This window comes from Molothrus aeneus, chromosome 3, assembly GCF_037042795.1.
Source record: "Molothrus aeneus isolate 106 chromosome 3, BPBGC_Maene_1.0, whole genome shotgun sequence".
Lineage (NCBI taxonomy): Eukaryota > Metazoa > Chordata > Aves > Passeriformes > Icteridae > Molothrus > Molothrus aeneus.
In genome coordinates this window covers 81,476,181-81,496,784 of record NC_089648.1, presented here as the reverse complement: position 1 = coordinate 81,496,784, position 20,604 = coordinate 81,476,181, and the positions used below count along the sequence as shown (strand labels likewise).

The window sequence follows — 20,604 nt, the reverse complement described above, 5'->3', positions numbered from 1 at the left end:
TCTGTTTTTTTCCTTTAACCTACTTTTCTAGTGAAAAGTTTTCCAAAGAGATGCTAGAGGCTGTGACAAAGAGTTCTAAGGGAATTGGCCACTGGATTAAAATTCACCTTTATGTAAAAAAGCCAGATCCTGAGAGAACTAGATTTTTTCTGTACATGTATTACTTTCTTTTTTTTTTTATCAGTGCTTTATTGAGGGTCTACTTTATTTAAATGACAAGAAGCTTTCTGTTTTGACTGACTTAGCTGAGGCTACTTATATCTATGACAGATATGCTGCCGTGAGACAGAAGAGAAACTGTCAACCAAATGTATAGTCAGGATGGAAGAGCACCTCTATTCTTTTTTCTTCAATATGATGGGCTTAAGGGGGCAAAATCCTTCATGTCCTTCCCTCTCTCCTCTGTATACCTGGCACATACCCCATTTCACTGAACAGATAACAGAGAACATGCTTTTTTTATGGCAACATTTTTTGCACCATAGGCACAGTGCTCTTTTGAGAGCAGGACAAATGGTGCTGTGGACATGTGCTGTTAGGAAAACAGATTTCAGTCAAAGTCAAGAAGATGTATCTGTTTGGGAAACATTTCATGAATCACTTTTATTTGAAAATTCAGGGTTGTGAATAAATACTACTGGAATATTATAAAAATGCCATGTGTTTACACAGTATTACACCTGACCTAACTGCTCTTTCAGTCTGGCATCATGTTTTCCCTAATCCCCATGAGCACAGCCATAGACACACCATAGGAACTGTGGCCTCCACTGTCCCTAGAAACCACATAAATCTGAATCTGGCCTTTGCTTAACATAGATTGTCCCTAGTGTAAGGGAGATAAATCTACCCTGAAAATGTCCATATGTATGGAACCAAATACAAAAGTGTATCTGAGCTTTTTTTTTTTTTGGTGCAACTAAAAGTGCTTCATAAATATGACTCATACAGTATTTGGCCTGTTTGATTCAGGTGGGGGTTGCTTTAGTGTTTGCCTGAGTTTTTTTAAAATCTTCGGTAATACAAATTGGAGTAGTGATAAAAAATTAAAAATATTTTAAAAATTCAAACAGCATGAAAAGTTTTAGTAAATTCATATCCAAAAAATCAAAGCTGAAAAATATCTATAATGCATTTATGTAATAACATCCACAGTACTTCCCACTGTGTTTATTGAGTTGGCTCCTTTTTATAATTATTTGGCTGTTTCTAGCAGGGACCCATGAGAAAGAGGAACAAAGCTCCCATCAGGTCATTATTTTTCAGATTAGTGAAGTCCCAGCATTCCTTGGTGTCACTGCCAGCATTTTTATTAAGTCAACCTGTTACTTTCACCATTAAAACACATCTTAGTAGGTACGGGTAATAGAGACTGACTTGGCAGGGATTACTAAATGGGTGGACAGAATTCAAAGGGAGCTTGAATAACTGCCACACAGACAGCATTTACACATACATGCTTTAGAAGTCTGACTGAAATCCTACATCCAGGTGAATGATAAATAAAAGCATTTGTTCTTTTGGTGGTTGCTAGTGGCTCTGTTTTATTATTTTCATGCTGGACAGCTAAAAAGTAGAAAGTGTGGCAGCAGGACATCATTATGATAGGAGAACATCTGAAAATGTACAGCTTTAGCTAGGTACCCATAAGTTTCTTCCTTGCCCAATTAAAGGTTCACCCTTTGGTATCTACTAAAATTTGGATGAAAGTTTTGTGTGAACAGGCTGTCTCTCAGGATTTCTACACAGAATTTTCTCCTCTCATTCAGGCTGAATAGGTGCAAAGAACAGTAAAGGATAATAAAAAACAAGAGGGAGAGTAGCAATAGCTGTATACGAATATAATTTCAATAAATGAAATTGAAATGAACTAATAATAAAAATAATAAATAGCATCAAAGTGCCTTCCTTTTTTTGTCCTCTGCAAATCCTTGGAACTACTATTGTCTTTATTCCTTGTCTTATTCTTGCTTTCCAGTACTCAGTAATGTGTTTCCTTTGCCCTTTATTTGTAAAGCTAGGCCAATATTTTTAATCAAGTGTTTACAGTCAGACGCCTAAATCTATATTAAGCATCTAAATAAGGCTTGCATTTTAAATGAGCTGAGCACTAAGTCAATAGCAGTTGCAGCCTCTGACTACTACTGAAAAGCAGTCCAGCTCTTTAGGTGCCCTGTTCTCTACCCACAGGCTGGAAAATGTTTGCAGCCATTTTGGTATAATTCTTACCCTCACTGTGCTGTGCAGTCCTTACGTTAAATAAAATTCTGCTATCATGCTGCATCTTTGATATAAGAACACAAAAGCATTCATGTCTGACCCAGATGTTGGAAATAACTGTACATCTCACAGATATTAATATATTTTGTGGTTATACTTGCTGTCACAGAACTACTCAAAATCTTATAATTCTGTTGTATTCAGTGCATGATAAAAGAGCTAGCTATACAAAAAGAAAAAAAAATACATTATTTTCCTGTTTGTTAGGAAAATGGTGAATTAGTGGATAGGTGCTTGCTTCTGCTGAAAATATTTGTTCATCTCTTGGATATGATCCTCATACTACCTGTCTCGCAGCTGTCAGTTCCTGATTCAGGCAGGAGCTTGCAGGGACGTGTGCGTTGGCTGGAGGGGATGTCTGGAGGAGCTGGGAAGTAACCAGATGACTGACAGCGATTCAGGCTCGATGCCTTATGGAGGGGGTAGGTACAGAAGAAAGCTAATCCTATAGAGGGAGTTGAACATTTTTTTTTGAGGGAGGATGAGGGAGGTAGAAAGCATCTGCAGGATTTGCTTTAGAAAGAATTTAAGGTTACATCTGCATCTCTGCAGCTCAAGGGATCTGAGAGCTAGTAAGTACAGCACATATTATCAGTTACACCAGCACAGTGAAGCTTAAATGGTTATATGAATGTAACAAACCATATGAACACACTTACTCCAGAATTAATGCTTCTTTTTTTTTATTATTATTTTTATAATTTCACAGAGATATTGTATGTAAGTGAAATGTTGAATTTGGCTGTTTTCTTTTTTTTTTTTTCTTTTAAAGAAAAAATATTTTTCCAGCACAGTAAATGACGCAGAATTTAATTTTGTGTAACTGTAGCTGTTTAATTCAGCCCTCAGAGAGTCCTGTTGTATTTTCAGCATGTGCACAGCTCTATGTATACTGTTTTCCTTGCTATAAGGTTAATATTAGTTAGAAATGGAGACCTGCTGGAGATAACACCAATTGCAGAGGAGCTTAGCTAAAAGCAAAAGCTACGGTCTCTCAGATAATACCACAAGACAGCTTGAAAGGCTAATATATCATGCAAATGGTGGACCAGAATCACTTAGGCATAGATGGTCTGTGGGCTGTACAGAAGGAGTGAATCTTTCTGTATTCAGCTGCTCGTGTGTGTGCGCCTCGCTCCCCCTCCACCCGCTCCTCTCCCTCTGTCTCTCCCAGACAGGCGAACAGACCTGCTCCTTCCTTTGTGTTGCCAGTCAGGTCCTCCCTCTGCAGTCTTACACAGGAAGAAGATTTATAACAGCTGCATGCAATGCCAGTGTCTCAAAGAGACAGTATCACGCCATGTGGAGGATTTTTGTTTGGGGTTTGTTTTCTCCACTGAATTGGAAAGGTACATTTTTTAAATCTTAATTATTTTAAACACTTAATTCCTGTAGCTTTTATTTCCTGCTAAATTCTGACCTCCAAATACTATAATCTTTAAATCACAATCTGTTGTCACAGTACTTTAATGGCTGTGATGTCTTAATTGAAAACATGGGGATGTAAGGACTTCGAAAGTATAATTAGGGTACATTTCAATGTGAAGCTGTAAGTGCTGTTCTGTAAGATGGGCATCTGATATTTCTGACATACTGTATCAGAAATATAAGATTCAAACTAGAAAATGAAAATACAGCACACATGCAGTGCAACTGTGTACCATATGTTAAGAAATGTGCACCTCTTAAACAGCGGGCTAATTAGCTAGAGAAAACAGAGATGTCTGAATAATGATGCTAGAAATAAAAAGGATAATGAAATCTTGAGACAGACTTGTGTAGGAGATCCACCTGGCAGCAACTTGCCAGGTTTACCAAATTAAATGAAATCAAAGGAAAATTTAGAGGTGGGAAACAATGAATGTAAAAGCACTACTTCTCTTTGTTTTAAGCTCTTAGTGGCCTGCTTCTTACCTCCCTGACTAGTGGCATGTATTAAATTAATGGTGAGTGAAGCATCAGAATCAGAGAAGCCCAAAAGCTTAGACATGTTCCCTAGGCTTGGAGAAAATTTCTATAAAATTTGACAAGGGGTAGTTTCTTGGGATATTTCTCTTCCCAGGCAGTGGCAGGAATACAAATTTAAAATAGATTTCCTTTTGGCATTTCACCTCTTAGCCTCCCTGTTTCTCAGAAATGAATGGACAAAGTTGAATTGTTTGATTTTAAGAAATCCCTAAAAGATCTAGCCCTTGTTAGTGTGTAGGTTCAGTATTAATAACAGATTCCTTCTTCAGAGGATCATACAATCTGGAAATATAAACCCTGGATTAAAAAATCAGGAATAGAGGTAGTTGCACTATAAGAAGTAAAAAACTGCACAGCAGGCCATGGCAGGGAAGAGTCTGTGTCTAGCTCTTCTAACTCAAATATATGCACTAGTTTCCTTCTTCTACCCTGTTTTACCTCATCCCATAAACAGCAAATCTACTTATGTTGCTTGGGATTTGCCTTAGGACTTCTTTTCCCAGGATCAATGAGCTCCAGAAGGGTGTTCACTGAATTCGCTCACTGTTGATTTTCAGTGGCAGGAGGTCCAGGATGTGCTTACTCTTCTATTTGGAGAAACATAACCAAGATTTAATTCCACTATTCACTCATGCCTGAAATACTTCCTCTGGTTTTCCTCAAATGCTAATATGTCCACCCAGAACCACTTTTGTTGCATTGCTTTTGAGATCTACTATTACCCAGTCTTATCAGGACAATGCTTACTTTTGTTCCTCCCGATAACCAGAGCCTTTGCCCTTCAACTTCTACAGCTAATCCACTAGTAGTTTTGGTTGATGGAGCCTGCAAATGGGCTGACATAACGGATTCCTGTCCCAGTGGCGTGTTAAGTTCATATGCTTATAGCTGTTTAATCTGTAACACTAACTATGTCCATTCTAGTGTGCCAGAAATACTATATTTACTCATCTTGGAGTAACATTAGCAAAAGTGCTATGGCATCAGGGAGTTGTCTGCTCCCTCACTACTATACAATTGGTTGTTGTTGTTTAAAGAAGCTTAGAGCTGATAACAGACAGGCTTCCACAGAATGAGCTTAAAACCTAACAGCCTCCAGAAACTGTTCATAGCTGTGTGGTCTGCTTTTAGTGTAGGACATAATTTTCTCCATTGCTAATTAAATCTGTAGTATGTGAACTATTCACATTAAGTTCTTTCTGCAATGTACTCTAATCCAACAAACAAATCTATGCACACTTTTACATATGAAACGAAACCTCAACATTTTTTAAGTTTACATGTACATCATGGTGGTTAGATGTCATTTTTGATCTAGGAAACAGTATCCATACAGTTATTTTCTCTTTCCATCTCTGGTCCACTGAGGTTTACACTGCCTAAATATGTCACAACTTTTGAGAACTTCTTGGGACAAGATTTGGACAGCATGTCGTTCAAATCTGTACAGAAAAGGTGACAGTGCTTCCTTGAGAAGTACCAAACACAGCAAACAACAAGGAGGGCCAGGGGCTGTACAAAAGGCTTCAGTGTGCATGTACCTGTACAAATATAGAGACACAATGTCTGAGCATGCATTTGCATTAAGCCTATATAGCCATAAGGCTGTGTAAACAGAGCTTGACTTCCAGCACTGGACCCCTGGTTATCACACCGCTTGACTGCTAACAGACTTCATTCTCCTTGGTTTGCCTGGTGCTAACTAGCACCCTGCCAGACAATGCCTAGGCATGGGGATAGCATTTGCCAGGAATCTCTCCCAATACCCGACATCACCCTTGATGGTTTCTCTGAAACTGTCTCTGAAGGTTTGGGACCTTGACACACACCTCCTGCCACACACACACAACATGCAGCAAGTTCTGTTCCATAGTAGAAAAACATCTGTGTTAAAAGCTGCAATCTGACCCTCACATTATTTCAGACACTTTGTCCCCTTGAGGTGACACTCAAGGCCAAGTGTTACGTAGTATGCCTGCAGCCATTGTGTGCCATTTAGCCTCACAGCCAGAAAACAGCCCTTAGCCCTATTTTATTTATTGATGTATATAGCCAGCAAGACCTTCTAAGTTAAAAGTTAGGGAACACTGAATAAGTGCAGTATTGAGCCAGGAGAAAAAAGGAAAACTAAAACAAATGGCCTATGTCTCACATATTTGTCAGCAAGGTTAAAAAAAACCCATACAGACCGTATGAGAGACAAATGTTTGCTTCCCTCTGTGCCTCAAAGCACCAAAATATCTCAGTGGAATAAACTGAGTTTTTCTACAGACTTGTCACACCACAACAAAATACTTAATCTCCAGAGAAATCACAGTCAGGCAGCTAATGCTCAGTTGTCTAGGAGAATATTCATGTTCATGTACAGGAGTATAGTCACAGAGCCAGAACAAAGACCTTCCCATGCAGTTTGTGGTGTTGAATGAAACGATACAAGTTCCCTCTTTCCACGTCAGAGATAAATATGGTGTTCAGAAAGGGGAAAGAAAACTAACAACCACCTCACCACCTTATACCTCATCCCACAGGAAGTTGGGATTAAAGTATACTGATTAAATATATACAACTGTAAGACCATCAGTGATGCCAACAATGTGATTTATGAGATATGGAAATATTTAGCCAGTCTTAGTCCCAGCTAGAGGATGTGAGCTGAATTTTGAGGAAACAATAGAAACATTGGGAATGCATATAATTCTAAAAATGCTACATAAGAATAAAATCTCTTCTGACTCACAACACGTAACAGGAAATACTAGCAATGTTGTAGTGTTTGCAAATAGGCATTGTAAAAGAAATGAAGCTGTGCAATAGAAAGCTATTGGCCCATCAAACTCAACTATTGAGACTTTAACCCCAGCAAGGACTTAGCTGATTCCATTCATCAAATATACAGTTGGTAATGACTGATATAGACACAGTATTAAAATTGTGTTAGGTAATGGCCAAAAGACAAAATATGCCCTATGTACTGACACATTCTTGAGAACAAATGGTATCAAACAGCACTATAGAAAACACTATAGTAACATATAAATTCAGAATACAATCCAGAATGCTCATAAATAAAGCTTCAACCAGTGTTCATAAAACTGCTAAAAGTAGCATCATGTTCTTCATGTAGTTAAGACATGTACAACATTTGTATTGTAGTTCCATGAAATCTGTAGCTCACAGTTGAAGAAGTTAAGAACTGCTTCTTTTAGAAACAGCCACAGATAATAGTCAAATACTCCTTCATCAAGTCTGGGAAGTTTAAACTTCCATTCTTACAATCTAGATGGTTCCAATGTGTTAAAATGGTTGGCAACATCAAGACATTATGCACTTTTGGAAAACAGCACCAATGAAGAGCTTTTTCACATAGAAAGAAAAAGAGTACATAAAACAAGCTTCCACAAGTTTCAGAAACAGAAGTTTGTTTTTTTCCTTTAATAGAGATATAAGATACTTCAGGTTACAAGGAACCTCAGGAAAGATTTAGGGTAAAGTCTTGTTCTAAACAGTGCTGCATACAGATTTACACAACCTGGTATTGAAAACATCAAAGTAGAGTTTGTGTACCCTCTCTAAGTAACATACTTCACTTACTGGGTGTCCTCATGAGTTATACTCAGCTGGAAACATTCTTTTTCTCATTCATGTCTATTATTTGTTCTCCTGACATGCATCACTGGTAAACTCGCAACATTCTTTTTATAGCCTCCTCCTAGGTATTGGAAGGCTGCTGGTCCCCTCAAAACTGTCTCTTCTTCAGACTGGAAAATTCTATTTCCTTCTATCTTTCCTTGAAGGGCTTTTGTTCCCTGAACTTGTTGTCCATTCATCCCATAGGTTCTTCCAAATGGCAGAATGCCCCTCAAGTCCTTCAACTGTAGCCTCCATATGCATTTCATCTGAAAACTTGATGAAAATATTGTCCATCACATTGTTCCTCTGTTTCAGATTCCCAGAAATATGGTCCTAGAGTATTTGCTCTGGGTATTTGGTAGGGATTGAATAAGACTGAGCTGTCTTTAGTTCTCTGGGTTGTCCTTTGAGAACCTTTATAAAGTTTTGATACAGCTTGTCAGATCCATGAGCATTTATGAGTTGAGTTCTCATAAGTAGTCTCTGACTTGATCCTTATCCACTGCTGTTATTCCCTCTCTTCTCTCTCATTAAGCACACAGGCCTCAAAGAACTAGGCCCTGACCATTTCAGCCTTACCAGTGGCCACTGTTGCTGAATCACCCTTTTCATTCAGCAATCAGTACATAAATTTTCCTTTGTCAAGCTTTTATTAGTAACGTAAAAGCTCTTCTTGTTGCCTTGATGTCCCTGGCAAGCCTTGATCCTAATTGAGCTTTGGTTTCCCTGATGCCATCACTGCATACTAATGCAATGTTTCAGAAATTCCTCCTTTGAAGCCTATCCTTGCTTCCATCTCCTTTATGCTGCCTTTTCTGGTGGATGTCTGTCTTGAGTTGGTCTATTGATAAATGTACTTGGTTTCCTGACTATCAGCATGAACATTCATAGGCTCAAAAGGTGATGTCCTTACAGACTTGCCGGATTCCCTGAACTCATTTGCCTGTCAGAGGCATGCCTCCCATGGAATGCCACCTTTCAGCTGAAGTCTGCCCTCCTAAAGTGCAGCCTCTGTACTGCACTGCTTGCCTTCCTCTGCCTCCTCAGGATTTTGAACTTCACTATTTTGGTGTCATTACAGCCATGGTTTCTACTGGTTATTGTAGTCCCAAAGAGCTGTTGCAAGCTAGTGAATGCCAGAGTCACTTCCAGTGTCTGTCTCATGAGTTTACCTCAAATACAATCCAGAAGCCTCCTGGATAGCTTGCTTCTCACCATAGTGTCCTTCCAATAGATGTTAAAGTTCCTGTAAGAACCAGTATCATAGGATCCAAAGATTTCCTTGAATGTTTTAAGTAGACTTTATCCACTTCAACACATTGATCAGGTGATCAGTAACACGCTTTCTCCTCAATGTCACCCTCACTGGCCACTCTGAGACCCAAAAAGTCTGTCACGCAGCTTTAACATATTTTTTAATACCATGTCTAAGTCAGTCATTGCTAATAGTTTGTTTGCTGAATGGAATCAACTAAATTCTCGTTGGGTTTCCAGTCTTGATAGTTTAGCTTGATGGGCTGAAACATTTCCTCTGAATGTTTCATTAAAAATAAAATGTTTTTTAAAACTCAAAACAATTTTTGAATGTACATTACTAGTAAAACTCTGTTAGAATTATATCTATAGGCACAAAACTATTAAACTTATGATAATATAGCACTATCATCAGTTTATTTGAAGTATTTATATGACACCTGGCATGCTATTTGAATATTTTGTAAGAAATTATTGGAGGTTGAAGAACAGGCACTACACAAGGTGCCTAGACCACCAAGTCCACTTGGTCTTGCAAGTCCAAGCAACAAGATCCTTTCAAGACTGTTCAAATGCAGTTAGTCATTACTGTTACCTTGGGGTAAGGTTGTGAATGGGACAGTGTTGGTAGAAAACTTGATATCCAAGGTAAAAATAGTGTCCTAAATATTTTGCCCACAGCATTTTTGTGAAGCAATGATAAAGAGGGACAAAACCACAAAAGGATTCTCTTAAATACAGCAAGCAGGTGCTGTAGTGACTTCAAACCACTTTTGAAAAGGGCAGGGAGAAACTCTTTCCACTTTATTATGAAAATGAATACACGAGGTACTGAAATGTGCCAGCTTAGTGTACCAGCTTGCCAGAAGGTCATACAGCCAGTAAGAAGGGGGATTATAGGCCTAAACCTTAGACTAACTAACATAAGCTCCTGACTTAGGCAGAAGAGACTCAGATATTTAACAGATTTGCAATAAAATTAATTGAGAAAGTAATGTAGAGGCTGTCAGTGTAAGGTAGGATGTAAAGGGGAAAATGAATATGTACTCTTTTTTTCATTTTCATTTAGATTCTCAGAGTAGATTATTCTGGCTTACACATAGCTGTATATTTAGCTGTGGTGACAAATATTGCCTAACAGAAGAATATTTCACAGTTAACACAGCCTCTTTCCCTAACAGTAGGCCTTATAAATAAAGAAAAACTGGCAAAAGAATTCAGATTCATTAATATTGGAGGAAGAAGAGAATTACAAAGCACTCTTATTATTTTGAACCTTCTAAGGACAGATTGGCAGGCTAACCTGAGAAACAGCTAATCAGTTGGGGTAACCACTTAACTAAGACTCTTGTTTTCTTGATCACACATTTCTTTCTGTTAAATAAACTCACTGCATTTCAGGCTGGTCAGTTATGTTTCTCTTGAAGCCTAAAGGTTGTCAGTGCATAATTAAAGGCAAGATATGACTATAGGCTCCAAATACATGAAAAGTTGACACAGAAAAGAAAGGAGCACATTGTTGTCTGCATCACCAGTAGGTGAGGCTGAAAAATAATGGGCTTAAGTTACAACAAAGTTAGATGTTAGGAAGCAAATTCCGGTGCTAAGGATTGAGACAACTAGGAAAATAATGCCATGGGAGATTGTAAATACTCAGTCTCTGGAGATTTTTAGAACAAACATCAGTCAGCTGCATATAAGCATGGTTCAGTTTGCTTTAGAGCAGCAATATGGAAGAGATGTCCTCTTGAGGTCCTTTTCAGGCCTGTGGTTCTATTATTTAAAGCTTCAAAGACTATCAGACTTTGATGTGTTTCAAATGAATTACATCTTGTTCAGATAGTTGTGAAATATTCAAATTAAACATAAGTTTCATTAAAAGCTGGAAAGAGAAATAAGTACACTAAATTAATCTCTCAAGTAGCTCTTTGACCTCTTATGTTTTTCCTTTTGGCTTATTCCTGCCATAGTGCACAAGAAAGCTGCAACCTGATAAAAAATACCTGGATAGCTGGCAATGACTCAAACTCATCCAGCTGTGTCCATGCTTGACCTGCCTTTTCTTAAGCAGTTTCATCTCATTTTTTTACCAGTCATTAAACTTATTGACTAGTGTTTAGAGACCAGTAAGTGACAAGCTTAAAGAAAGTACACAGAAAGTCTGTGTACAACTGAGATGTGTTGCTTGTTTATGGTAGCACTTTTTCTGCAACACCTGGCCCCATCTCTGAACAGTGAATGTATTGACACCCAGCATATTGCATCTGAAAGTTGGAATTTGAATAGATTGTGCCAAGCAATGAAATATTAGGAAACAGGAAAATTCCTAAATAAAAATTCACTACTACTTGCTTACTGGTCTCAAGTAAGACATAATTCTTTTCCATTTTTTGGTCAGTAAAATGCTTTGCAGTTTTCCTCCAGATTCAGCTGTAGCAGTCATGATGGACTTCTCAGGTGAAGTCAGCAGCAAGGGGGCAAGCTTCTTCCTCACAATTAGATAATACTGTAATCAATAGGAATTATTTGCCCTCTTGAAAATAGGGAGTATTTTCTAAGGAGAAAAAAAAAATTAACTGTCCAGAGAAAATTGGGGCATAAGCCCTTTCCAGCTCAGCTAAGCACAGGGGATTCTTCACCGTGTACCATAACATAAAGAAGGTCCTCTCTGACTTGCTTTGCTATTCCATAGATAATCTTTTTTTTTTACCTAATGCAGATTTATTTAGCTTTTAATACATTTCAGTAAAACAGTAAAACAGACTGCTACCAAAGAAAGAGTAATGAGACAAATCTTGGAAGTCTAAATAGATAAAAATTTTCAACTTGCTAATCAGGTAAAAATAATCACCTAGGTTTAAAGGTAATAAATCCTGTCACATTGAAATCACATGATTACTATAACACTTCATACTATCAAATATTCAGAACTTAAATATTATTGATCCTGTTTTTGTGAACAGCACAGACTTCCATTAACAGCAGTGAACTTGCACTTCTGTGCATTGTTACAATGAGTGAACTTATACCTGAAGAAAATCAGGAAATTCACAATAAGGGCCAATGCAATTAGTTACACAATGAGTGGTGTTAAGATGCCAGCCCATACATGTCTAAGTATGAACTTCGCAGAAGAAATGGGAGCATTCCAACTTCAGTTAAACTATTCAGAGATGTCAGGATTCAGAGAAGTGTATTAACTCAGAAAGTAGGTTAAGACAAAGTGAAATATCTGATTCAAAGAAAAAATTTGAAAGAAACAGATTGATTAGATGAGACAAACCAGAAAATCCCATATTTGTCAGCTGTACTATATGTCATAGGAAGAATATATTACCAAAATACTGTGGAGAAAATAGTGATTTGGAGAATAATTCAGTTTAACATTCTTCAGAAAATTCTGTACAGTTAGTCACCTAGAGTTTGATTCAGATAAAAAACCAAAACCTTACATTTTTTTAACTCTTAAACAAGTTTGGCCACTTCCCTAATCTAGAGTAGGTTCTGCCTTAGTAGACACAATGTGATGCTTCCAGAGGGAAATGCATCCCTTTTCTTAAATCCCTTCTTAGGCACCTCTAAAGAATGATCTGTCCCATCTTAGTTCTGTCGTGGTTTGAGAGGAAGTAAGTTTTCTGGGATGCTGTGGTCACACCAACAGGTGATCAGATTTGAATATTGGCACCTGGTGTGGCCACTGGGCACATGGATACCCCTCTGTGAACACAGGGGTTAAAAGCAGAGCACTCCCGGGGGAAGCTCTCTTGGGTTCTGGTGAGGAAAGAGTTCAGGTCTCTGCCCCGTCCAGCTGCTGCTGCTGGGCGGGGCAGGGGAGCCATGCTGCCGGGTGAGGTAGGCCGAGGCCTGGACCCAGAGGGGAGGTGAAGAAGCCCCCGAGGATGGAAGGGTGGGAGAAGCACCAGGAGGCATCAGGCAGCCCCCCCAAGAGAGAGAGAAAGAGTACAGCCTGTGCTTGGGACTGTGCTACCTTGAAACTTGATAAACATGGGCCTGTGCCGGCAGCACGGCTGGGATGGAGAAGGGGGAGGGGGGGGGATGCAGCGAGAAGGTGTCCGGCCGCTGTGGGAGTTCCTGAGAAGGCAGAGCCCGAGTTTTTAACCCTTTTTTTGGACAATGAAAACTTTGCAGAACATTAACCTTTCCTAGAAGAGAGATAGAGATGAAATGGAAGAAGGAAATGTGCAAGTGTGAAGGTCTGGGCAAGTGAAAGATGCGGAAGAGTAGAGAAGAATCTTAGGTGGGAAGAGATGATGGAGTGGCTCTTGCTGGACTCTTTTTGTACAGCCATGGACAGACCCATGTTCCTTGTGACACAGAGACTGCATTCTAGGGGGAGGCAATGCCTCAGGACCAAGAGGGTTCAGTGTTGGTACCCCTCGGCCCCAGGGGGTGAAATTTTGGGGGGACAGGTGTCCCAAAGGAGAGACTGTGGGGACAGGTGTCCCAAAGGAGAGACTGTGATCTTTTTGGAACGGGACAAAGCATCCTTAAAAAGACAACACTAGAAGCAGCTCTGGTCCATGTGCAGTGGTGAGAGCACTGGACCTGAAAGGAAGATGTCATGATGGCAGATGTTCTCCGGGCGGTGCCACGAGTGACACGGAAACACACGAGGCTTTGACTGTGTTTCCAGGGGAAGCCCATGGTACAAGAAGGACTCCTCTCCTCTTGATGAACTGAGAATTGATTATCTAAAGGGTGGTGATGGACCGAGAGTTGGTGATTTGGGGTATAGATGTATTGGAAATTTGGTGGAGGGAGGAGGAAATGTTTTTGGAAAGTTTTCATTTTCCCTATGTGTTTCCTGTTAATTAGAGTTGTAGTTTATTTAATAAAGTTTTCTTTTCTTTATTTCTAAGTGGGGGCCTGCTTTGCTTATTCCTGGTCACATCTCACAGCAGACACCAGGGAGCATATATTTTCATGGGGGCACTGGCATTTTGCCAGCATCAAACCATGACAAGTTCTTTCCATGGTCCACTGAGGAAATCTAGAAAATTAACTTAACCAAGTTACCTATATACTACTAAAGGACATCTTTCTCAAAAAGTCTCTGTGTAGATACTTCTTGTGAGGTTCTACATCTACAGCACTGTAATTGTTTTCCAGGTAATTAATAAATTGTAATTAAGCTAAACCTCTAAAGTAAAAGAAAAATTGGATTTCCATCAGTAGCAGTCTTCTAGACTCAAGTTTATGACTATCTTATTGCAGTGTGGTTTTTTCATTGTGCTGGTACAGCTTTGCTAGGGCAATGTGCAAACTAACAGGTGTGCTATAATAACCAAACATGAAAGAAGTTTTGAACCTAAGTTAGTTCTAGAGTACTATGAAGAATAAAAGATATTAGAAAACAGGAGAATATCATCTCCTCTGGGTGATACCATGGTACTGATTCTTGTGGTAGGGAGCCCTGCCTTGCTGAAGGACTTGCAACACCATGTGCGCTGTAATATTTTTATTTGCTTTCAGAATTAGCTGAAGAGACAAAATAGTGTGATTTTGTGTTTCTCTGTATTAAAAGTCTGTAAAAATCTGTTCTTTATTTGAAGTCTGTAAGAAACCACAAGCAACTCCATATGTGCCTTCTTTTTGTGCTACATTTGTCCTTTTTATTTTGCAGTGTATAAAGTCACCACTGGAACCCAGTGACAGACCTTGATTAACTGTGCTTAATCTATTTCCACAGAAAAATGGACCAAAGAAAGTGTTCTAAAACAAGATAATAAAATGTTATCATTTCTCCTCTCTCATTTTATTAAATATGCTCATCTTATGTGCAAAGTGAGCCTATCCAGTTGGCATCTTTGTGATGAGACAGAATGCATAAGGAAAAATTGGTTTCGAAACGTATGTTTACATATTCTATCTGCAATGGTAATCTTACTGACAGACATTTGTCACTGATCATTCTGTTGTGGTACAGTATAATTTGTACTCCATTTTTCTTTGTTACTGGAAGTTAAATGGGAAAATAGATAACTGTAGAAAAGCCTGTAACTCTTTTTTCTTTTTTTTTTTAACTACCATTCATCTCTAAGTCAGCTCCAAATGCAGGAATACCTCCCAATATCCATTAAGCCCTTTGTGACTGTATTTTTTGTTTTCTAGCACAAGAAGAGAGATGTTCAATGAATTCAAGAGGGGGCAAATTTCATACTACTAAAACAAAACATTCACTCTGTAACAAGCCTTTAATTTTCAACAATGTCACAGAATGTTGTTGAAGGTTATAGTTGAGCAAGTTTTAGATGGTGGTTAGATATTTATATGCCTAGCAGGAAAAGAAAAATCTAGTCTCAGAATATTTACTAACAACAATAGAATTTTTGAAAGGGAGATCAAAATTCACATTTCAGGCCTTAAGGAAATCAGGTTCAGGGAATAGGCATGAGCCATTTAATGAAGCATTTTTCTCATAGTTTGAATCACACATCTTCCTGTGGGAAACTTGTTGCTAGCCCTCAGAGTCTGAGTGATGGACCTAGACAACCTGTTTTAGAAAGAGGTTTCCCATGTTCTTATGTAAAACCCTGAGGAAATGCCAGTAATGGTCTCTGCTGTTATCTACCCTTGTGCACACCATGTTTATCCCTAGGAAGATGATAGATGTGTTGGAGTAAGGAGAGAGCATTGGAAGCCTGGAGCTGAACTGGTCTTCTTTTATAACCAACAGAATGCAAAGAGGAAAAACAGTTCAAGGGATAACTTACAAAAAACCCAAAAGTCACATCTTATTTTCACTCACAATAGATAAGAAAAATCCTTGGTATCTCTGGTGGATTGACCATGTCTAACTACTACAGGCCCACCAAGGTTCTCAGCTGGACTGTGGACTGGGGAGAAGAAAATAAAATAAAAGACTTGTGGGGTGAAATAAGGATAGGGAGATCACTGCAATGGGCAAAACAGACTTGGAGAAATGGATTTAGTTTATCAACAATGAACAATGAGGTAGGATAAGAAGGAGTAAGACCAAATCTAAAAGCACCTTCCCTTCTCATCCCTCTTTCTGGGCTCAGCTTCACTCAGATTTCTCTACTTCCCACAAGAGGTGTAGGGGAATGGGGAACGGGGGTTGTGGTCAGTTCATTACAGGTTGTGCTGCTCATTCCTCCTTGCACACTTGCTGCAGTGTGGGGTCCCTGCTACAGGAAAGTCCTCCAGGGTAATCCTTCCTGTGGATTGTAGTTCTTCACAAACTGTTCCAGTGCATGTCCCTTCCACAGGGCGCAGTACTTCAGGAACAAACTGCATCAGCATAGGTGCCCGGGGTGACAAATCCTGATGGCAAGCCTGCTCCAGAGGGGCTTCCTCTCTCTATGGACCACAGGTCCTGTCAGAAGCCTGCTCCAGTGTGGGTTTCCCATGGGGTCCTCCACAAACTGCAGGTGGATCTCTGCTCCGCCAGGGACCTCCTGCAGGGGCATAGCTGCCTCACCTTGGGCTGCACCATGGGCTGCAGGGGAATGTCTGCACTGACCTTCGTGTCTGCAGGATTATTTCTCTTACATGTTCTCAGTTCTCTCTGTGGCTGCTGTTGTGAAGAAGTTTTTCCCCACTTGTTATCTATGTTATCCCAGAGGTGCTGCCACTGCTGCTGGTGGGCTCAGCCTTGGCCAGTGTGGTGGATCCTTCTTGGAGACAGCTGGTGTTGGCTTTTTGTACGTGGGAAAAGTTTCTGGCAGCTTCTCCCAGAAGTCACCCTTGTAGCCACCCTGCTACCAAAACCTTGCTACATAAAGTCAGATACTCCAGGATCTTTTCATGTCCATAAGCTTTTTCTGTTAAATCCATGTTATCATACATCCTGCATTACTGACACCAAGTCAACTGCCATACCTCGCCTGCTGCACAAAGATCTCAAAGGGTGCATTTGATACATTTTCATCCTGATATGCTGTAAAAAACTTTCCAACACACTTTTTCTTCATGTCTGTGGTATTAATTTAGGACCAACATTACTCCATGTCTTTAATTTAATTCCATGGACATACTCCATGAAGAAGAACTACATACTCCACGTATGTTATCTGTAGACATATTTGTTTTTATATGAATTCATATATCATATATTATTAACTTGTATAATATATGCATTAAATATAGAATACTTACTACATGTATTTTTGTACTGTTCAATATGTTATATGAAGTATAATCAGAGTTTGGTGAGACAACTGGGAAGCTAATCTGTAGGCCTAGATCTGGAATGCCATCTGAAGAATTTCTGTAAGTATTCTCCAAATATTGAACCAGTTTTAGTTGTGTAAGTGTAGGATTTCTTCAGGATGAAAGAAATCAAGAGGCAGTACATAGCTGGCTAGAAAATAAGAGCCTAGTGGCAATAGGGCAAACTGTCTGTCTTGAGCTGTACTCTTGACTTGAGCATTCTTCCAAGCTCCCTATTCATTTTTCTTCTTTGAAGTTTTGTAAGCTTATACAACAGATATTTCTCTCCCCACATATTTTTCTTTTTAAAATTCTCAAGTTCATTTTATTTCCTTAATTTCTTTATTTTAAAATTAGTTTATTTTCTTTGGTGTCAATGCAAAATATGGTCTAAACTTGATCTTCAGTTGCTTCATTTGCATGCTTCATCACTGGCCTTCCCTTGCTTTTTTCTTTATCAGCTTCATCCAAAATGCTGGTCTAGTAATCACCTACATTATGTACAATGTCTATTATGATCTATTCATTAACCTCTCATTATCCCCATTCCTGACTTCCAAACTCTGCATAACTCTTCTCTCATTATTGGCAATTTTCTCTGCAATTTCTTAACTTTGTCCTTGTATCCTCTAAGTCATTTGCCCTTCATTTTATTCTTTCATTCCTGTCTTTAGGCCTCAAATTTTGGGGAGTCTTTGAGTCAAAGGTGAACATATAAATCAAAAGTGAAAGTGCCTGAAAGAATCAAAGAAACTCTCTATCATGAACAGTCATGGAAATCATAAAAAATGTATAGAGTGAATTTTCAAAGATTGTCCTTACACTCCCTTTTATCTTTTCTGCCCTGTTAAAATACTTCGCATTTTTGGTTTCTAAATTCTCAAGATATTATAAAAAGTGCATAGGCCTTGTAAGCCTACTTACAGTACTAAGGTAGGTTAAACCTAACATACATGAGCAAGGCCAATATCTTGCTAAAGGCCAAATTGCAAAATATCATCAGAAATTAGATTAGATTAGATTAGATTATAATAGCATAAACCTGGATTATCTACCTGGGTAGATAATCCCAGATTAACATTTTCTATCAGATGTTCATGTCAAATTAAATACACCCTTTTCTACTCTAAGACAGCAAGTTAGGAAAGCATTGCTCATCCTCCACTGAGATACAGTGGTATTATACTCAGAGAAGCAGGGAGTGTGCTTGTGTTCAAGGCTAAAACATTTTCCTTTCAAGATGCTGCCATCGAACACAATCAGGATCAAAACTCACTGTTGAGATCAGTAATAGAAAAGAGAGTACTTTCTTACAGTAAGAAGGACTTTTCTTCTTCACTGCAATTGCAGCTGAGATAGGTGAACCAATACTGGCCTTCAGATATATTAAATTATGTTTCATTGATGGTGAAATCCAGTTTCCAGCTAATACTCCATTTAGTAGATGGCTTAAAGTGCACCTTAATCTGCATCGTGCCCCAAGTTTGACATTATTTGTGTAGGGCATCGCAGGTTGATAGTATTTTTTTTCTGCTGACAGGCACAGTTCTCTTCTCCATTAAAGCTTATGGATATTTATAACTCAAAGTGTTCTTGTAGTGGCTGGTAATATAGAACACTTCTCTGCAGTCCACTATTTGACAGTTTCTACTTACTGAGATCTAACTGATAAGAACATCCATAGCTCTTTTGGTTACTACATAGTTGTGCCAAGGTGATCCTGATCCCTGAACTGGAGGAAGCAAAGACACAAAAACATATTTTCTTACCCAAATTCATGTCAGAGTCTTTCTAACAGCAATACACACCATCTTACTTAGATGAATAGCAAATCAGCTCTAACTTCATCACTTTTTCTTGTTTCTTCAAAATAAATGTAGACCTCCAACATCCCAGACTACAACACTATCTGCATAGATATAAATCAAAGTACATTTTCTTCATGCTTAAGAACATGGAAACAGTATAAAACTCCAGTGCATTAGGAAGCAGGAAATTAGATTTAGAACAAGGGAATCATTGGAAGGATCTTTATTTCATCCAACCTCCTACTAAGAGCAGGAGTATCATATCCTAAAAACCTTCATGAGAAGAGAATCCATAACTCCTCTGTGTAATCTTAGTGCTGTGCTAAACCACCATTTTCCATCATTCCAGTGCTGAAAAATGTATTCATAATGCCCTGCTTGAGCCTTCCAACCTGTAGTTTGTGGTTGTTGCCAGTCAGCAAGTCCAGGTATAGAATAAATCACAGAATGGTTTGGGTTGCAAAGGACCTTAAGGATCATCTAGTTCCAACCCCCTGCAGTAGGCAGGGATGCCATCCTCTAGACCAGGTTGCTTGGGGCCCCATCTGACCTGGCCTCAAGCACTGCCAGGAATTGGGCATCTACAAGTTCTCTGGTCAACCTGTTCCAGTGCCTCAACTCCCTCTGGGTAAAGAATTTCTTGTAACATCTAATTTATACCTGTTGTCTTTTATTCTAAAGCCATTTCCCCTTGTCCTGTCGCTATCTGCTTATATGAAAAGTCCTCCCTCTCCTTTCTTTCTTATAAGCCCTCTTAAGGTCCTGGGAGGCCCAATGAGATCTCCCCAAAGGTCTTCACTTCTCTTCTCCATATTTAAGAACACCCCCAGCTCTTTCAGCCTTTCTTCATAGACGTCCTTTCTGACAGACCCTTTCCAGTTCCTCCACGTCAGCCCTGAATAGGGGGACCAAAAGCTGGATGCAATAGCTGAGATGTGGCAGCATGCAGTAGAAGTGAATAATAAGTTCCTTTGATCCTTTCTAGTAGAGAAAATTCTCCTTACTTAACCCAGTATGTAGTTTACCTCCTATGTGATGAGAACACACGGGGACCTTAGATTCCAGGGATTCCAGCCCAGGATTTACTACACCTGCATGGCCACTTGGTCATCTATCTCATAGCTGTACTGAATTATTCTGCTCTGGAAACAACGTTGAACTACTCATGTGTGAGCTACATGGACATCCTTTTGGCCTAGTTCTCCAGCATCTTAAGATCAATTGAAGCTTTAATACTGATTGTGTAAACCAAATTTAATATCTTCTATAGGTTTACTGAGAATTATTTTCTCATGGCTGAGGTTGTTGACAAAGACACCAAACAGTTGTGGAGCCATTGTCACCCCACCTAGGTCTTGTGCTCATTACCAGATTAACTGGTACATGACATTACATGCCTGATTCCTACCCTCTGAGCACCAAAGTCGAGCCAATATTAAGCCTACCTAAAAGTGCATTCATACAACCTGTA

General features: G+C 39.1%; 1 long non-coding RNA gene across 1 annotated transcript; it reads left to right on the top strand.

Moving 5' to 3' along the window:
* Window positions 1-2,620: 2,620 nt before the first annotated feature.
* On the top strand, window positions 2,621-14,011 carry LOC136554068 (uncharacterized). Its single transcript, XR_010783276.1, has 3 exons — window positions 2,621-2,702; window positions 3,455-3,629; window positions 13,282-14,011. It is a non-coding gene; the product is annotated as an uncharacterized lncRNA (long non-coding RNA).
* The last annotated feature ends 6,593 nt before the right edge of the window (window positions 14,012-20,604 follow it).